The sequence below is a fragment of the Pteropus alecto genome, unplaced genomic scaffold (genome assembly GCF_000325575.1).
Source record: "Pteropus alecto unplaced genomic scaffold, ASM32557v1 scaffold280, whole genome shotgun sequence".
NCBI classification, from domain to species: domain Eukaryota; kingdom Metazoa; phylum Chordata; class Mammalia; order Chiroptera; family Pteropodidae; genus Pteropus; species Pteropus alecto.
In genome coordinates, this window is record NW_006430057.1 from 1,307,209 (window position 1) to 1,312,887 (window position 5,679).

Genomic DNA, 5,679 nt, shown 5'->3' on the forward strand with positions numbered 1-5,679 from the left:
TTTGATTTGCACATGGGCGCCATTGAGCAAGCACAGCTGTTCCAAAGCCTCAATTTGATTAGCAGGTACCTGTTCACCTTCCTTTCAGTGGTTCAGGTACCCATTTCATCGGTGGGGAGCATTGCCTCCAGAGTCATACATTATGGAGTCTACCTTAAAATTTCTGACTCACTCTCCCACTCTAACAATTGCTTTGCTTTTATCTAGCACTTTTCATCAAAGTATTCAATGCACATTTGCAAGTCTTCATAATTACGCCAAACAAGTTGGCCAGAGAGCTGAGAATGCAACCTTCCAAACTATCAAGGGTAGAGAAAAAAATTAGGACCATGGACAGGCAGAAAAATTAAAGGTCCGTATAAGCACAAAAGAATAACGTTTAAGTGTATTCTTTACAAAAATGAAAATATTTCATGCATCTTATTTTTTAATAGACATTTTTTTCCAGCAGTTCACAGCAAAAGTATGCAGAAAGTACAGAGTTCATTTCCTAAGTATTCCCTGCCCACAGAGACGCACAGTCTCTCCCATTATCAACATCTCCCGTTAGACTGGTACATTTGTTACAATTGATGAACCTACATTGACACATCAAAATCACACAAAGTCCATAATTTAAATTAGGGTTCACTCTTAATGTTGTACACTCAATGGGTTTTGACAAATATATAAGGACATGTATCTCCCATTAGAGTCTCAGAGAGAGTAGTTTCACTGCCTTAAAAATCTCCTGTGCTCTGCGCCTATTCATGTTATTATTTTGTCAGTTATCAAGAGTAAATATCCAAAACTCAGTTTAAATACAATGAATCTATTTTTTACATATCAGTTTTATATTATAATCAGACTGGGGAGTTGGAAAGAAAAGGAGAAATATGGTGGGGAGAAGACGGAACAGAAGCAACAAAAAATATATTCAAGGATGTACATGCTGATAGGGAAAAAAAAAGGCAGAGAGGAGAAAGAGACCCTGCTTACCAAGAAGTACACCAGAATCTAATTATCTTAAATGTCAGAAGCAAGACCTTCCATTTCAAAGCTCCAAATTCATCAGTAATTCTCCCATGTATTTTTAAAAATCCATAAGTCTAAGATTATTTTTAAATAAAAAAATATATATGGCATGTTCAAAATCAGGAAAATTGTGGCCAGAAATCCTTATAATATCAATGCATATGACCTATTAATTAGCTTTACTTGAAATTTAAGTCCCTCCAGTGATTAACATTATTAACGGCAGCAAAGGATGACCACAGTAGCAACAACGTGGGGCACATTTCACATTCAAGAAAGATGAGAACGATTTTCATTTACATTTCAGAAAATTCAGGGTAGTCATTTCTGCCTCTCAAAATCTGTAAAGATAGTATGAAATATTAATTACATAAATATATGTAAATGCACAGGCATATATAGCATGTGTGTGAGTGTATATACATATATGTACCCTTTGAAACTTCATTTTATAAAGAACGCACCGTGATCAAAATTTGGAGAATACTTAGCAGATAAAAATGGAAAGCAAATGGGAATTGAAATCTCTAATTTCTAGATCATCCTAATCGTATTGATTTAGCAGAGAATGTGAGATGCACAAAGCAATGGGCAAAGAGCCGCAGGATTATAGGAGAAAGTATCTTAATAATAATAGCACCATACTAATTACTGTATAGATACCATATGTTATGTGTCATATATATACATATATACATATACACACATATATATATATCTCACAAAAATATAGCCGATCTAAAAAGTATAGAACTTATTTTGAATGCTACTTTTTCCAATTATAAAAATACATGCTCAATGTAAAATAAATGAACATTTTAAAACAAAATAAAAAGATACCATCCAGAGAGATACACACTCTACATATACACAATGTAGACACACACTGACACGCACACTTTGAGAATGTTTTCTTTGAATATAACAAAAATACTAATAGCTAATATTTTATTCAGTGTTTCCTATGTTCCAGGCATCGTTCTAAGTACCTTACTGTCTTATTTCACTTGATCCTTAAAACAACCCTGTCAGTACTATTGTTATCTCCATTTTACAGATGAGGAAACTGAGGCACGGAGTGTTTAAGTAACTAAATTCATATATATATCACATGTGCATTATTTTACCAAAATAAAATCATACTTTGCATGCTGTTTCATAACCTAAATCTTTTTCCATGTCTGTAATACAGATGTCATTTTAATGACTGCATAGTTTTCTGCTGTATGGACCTTTTATTTGCCCAGTCCCTTAATGGGAAAAAACACCTATATTTCCTAGAAGGCCTTCTGTTCCTTTCGATCCACCAGGAAGGCCCATCTCACTTTTGAATTCTCTTCTCCCACCACATCCTTTCCTATGGCCTGTACTCTAGCCACGCTGGCCCACTGCCGCTACCCCAAATACATTGAACGCTTTCTTACCATTCATACTTTGCTCATGCTGACTCCTCTTCCTGGAATGCCCTTCCAGCTCCTTCCCTGCTAAAGGGAATCATATCTGTCCTTAACATTTAAGTTAAGTTTGAGAGTTTTATTGTTGTTTTTTTACTAAACTGCAAGGCTCATTCAGGTGGATATTATTATTCCCCTTCTACAAATGAGAACAAGGGGGTTCCACAAGGTTAAATAGACTGCTCAAGGTAACAGAGATTGTCAGAGAAATTGCTGGGCCCTTCTGGCACTCTGTTATGCATTAGCTCCTTCCACTCTCCAGCCAGCTCCTTAAGGCACTCACATGCTAATGGCTAACGGAAGTTCTCAACTATCATGCAGAGGCAGAATAAAATCAATCCTCTCTAAAACTGTAGAACTAGTGAAATAGGATAAAACATGCCCCCACAAAAATATGACCCTATTCTAATTCCTGGAACCTGCAAATGCGCCCTTATGGCAAAAGGGTCTTTACATGGGTGAATGAATCAAAGGTCTCAAAATGAGACCATCCTGGATGATGGGGTGGGCCCTAAATGCTATCCTTTAAGAAAGAGCCAGAGGAAATTTGACACAACTGAAAAGGCAATGTGACCACAGAGACAGAGACTGAAGTGACATAGCCACAAGCCAAGGAACTCTCGCAGCTACTAGAGATAGGAGAGGCAAAAAGCAGATCCCCCGCTAAATTCTCCAAAGGAAGTGTGGCCCAGTGATACCAATTTTGGATTTCTGGCCTCCACAACTGTAAGAGAATAAATGTGTTGTTTTAAGCCAACTTCTTTGTGGTCATTTGTTATGGCAGCCACAGGAAACCAATACAACTAGGAGGAGGCTACAATCCTGCAAAAGGAGCAATTTTTTTTCCAAATTGTGGGGGATCTGATCTAAATCCCGAAGGACAGATATGATTCCCTTTAGCAGGGAAGGAGTTGGAAGGGCATTCCAGGAAGAGGAGTCAGCATGAGCAAAGTATGAATGGTAAGAAAGCGTTCAATGTATTTGGGGTAGCGGCAGTGGGCCAGCGTGGCTAGAGTACAGGCCATAGGAAAGGATGTGGTGGGAGAAGAGAATTCAAAAGTGAGATGGGCCTTCCTGGTGGATCGAAAGGAACAGAAGGCCTGCTAGGTAATATGGGTGCTCATTCCCAGTAATGTAGAGCCAATGCAGAAAGAGTTGGTATCTTTGTGGGTTTGGGGATTTTAGTATTTTTCCTCATCCTTTCCTGAGAGGCAGAATGATGGTCAGTTTCTAGCAATAAAGACAATAATGTTTTTGCTTATTGTCAAAATGGTCCACTTTGTCAAACCCCTAGGGACGTGTGGACAAAATCCTTCCTAAATGATTTCTCCAGAGGTGGGGCAGGAAATATGGCAGTGGAGTATACCTACTCAAATCCATCTGGTGTCAATTGGTTGGATGCTCCTGTCCCCCAGCTCTGAAGAACAACTCTGAAATGTACCTGATTTCTCTGAACCACGCATGGCCTCTGTGATAGAATCACCCCAACAAAACAAAACCCTCCATTCAATTGAGCCCCAGGAACTTCATTTGTCTCTCAGGTGGAAGGTTTCACTTTTATAAGATCTACTAAGCCAAAGGCCACTCTTTTCCAATTAAAAACCCAGCAGAAAAAAAAAAAGTGACATAAACTGGGCTCTGTATTTATAATTATTTCTTAAACTCTTCATGTTTATGCCATAATTCCACAGATAGAACCTCCATTTCTTTTAGTTGGAACTAAATCCAAAGCCAGAACATTTTAGGGAACAACCTTGCCAGATGTGTAGCTCCACATACTCTTAGCATCCAAGCCATTGGATTTCCAGAAAAGACATCCAGCCATCACTAGCTCAGGCCTTTGGAATTTTCCATCCTTGGCTAAAGAAAAGGTTTTTAAAAAATAACACAGTAATGGCCCTGTCCCATGGAGAACACTTTTTGGCCAAACACTAAGGAGAGAGGGAAGGAAGAGGTGAAAAAAGGATGAGAAGAGAATAGTGAAATGTGCCCACAGTGGAATGCACATGGCGGAAGGGAAAGCAAAGGAGCTGAGCGAGCTATGGCAGTGGGGTTGGACCAAGGAGCCAGATATACAGAAGATTTTCCTGGAAGGTGACAATATAGAGTGGTGAACACCAGGAGCAGCAGTTGAAAATCAGTATGAAGGGAGAATAGTGGGGTATAGTGGAAAAAGGAAGAAAGCAACGTGGTAGGGAGGGGACATAGTAAGAGGAAGCCAGCCCCAATGTGGGCCACTCTCAGAGGAAGTCTCAAGGGCTCAGAGGGGAAGCCTTCATTGCTACCATTCCTGTCCATCAGGATTTGCAGCCTTGAGAAATATGGGTATGGAATAGGTGTGGGCTATTGCCCCCTTCTACCTGAAGATGGAGGAAGGGAGGTCAAGTGACCTGTCACATGAGTCCCTTCACCCTAAACTCCCCAAAAGAAATCTGGCCTTTATAGGTGGTCACAAGGCTCTGTCCTCCATCTAAATTGGAGAATTGGGTTCCAACTATCATATAGAGTGGAGAACTGCATACTAGTATTCTCTACATTAACTAAATGATTTGGAGTTTTAAATTATGCAAGTTGACAGTATATACCGCCTCCCTCTCCTGAATAGATGTCTAGTCACCTCTTTGGTCCTGGACAAAACTGTTTCGTTTACCTAGTATAACTTCTAAAGAGTTTGATTTCTTCCTGTCTGAATCTAAAAATACACTGCTGGATGTAGTTCCATAGTGTAGAGGTTGGCATGTCTGCTTTACACGCAGAAGGTCCTGGGTTCACGCCCCAGTGGAGCCACTGTCCATGGTCTACAGCCATGCCACCCTGAACAAGCCTGATGTCCAATCTCAGAAGCTAAGCAGTGTCGGGCCTGGTTAGTACTTGGATGACAGACCACCTAGGAAGACCAGGCGCTGTAGGCATAAATAATAATAATAAATAAAAAAATTAAAATAAATAAATAAAAGTGTACTGCTACCTTCATTAAATATTGTTAATATTTTAATCTCTGGTCACTTGGTCTATTATAATGAAAAAAGAACTTCCTTCCATCTTAACTTCTTGTTTATCCTTTAGTTTCCTCATATTAAGTCCTTGTCTAGCCTTCCCCTAGTCACAACCCTCTCCACAATCTTGCCCTGAGTAGATATAATCCATTAAAAAGAAATCAGTAGAAATAGATTATCTGCTTCTTTGCAATTCAAGCAACAGTTCTAAAAGC

General features: G+C 39.2%; 1 pseudogene; it reads left to right on the forward strand.

Annotated features, from left to right (window-relative positions):
* The first annotated feature begins 5,264 nt into the window (after window positions 1–5,264).
* LOC112479207 lies at window positions 5,265–5,380 on the forward strand (annotated as a pseudogene).
* Window positions 5,381–5,679: the final 299 nt, after the last annotated feature.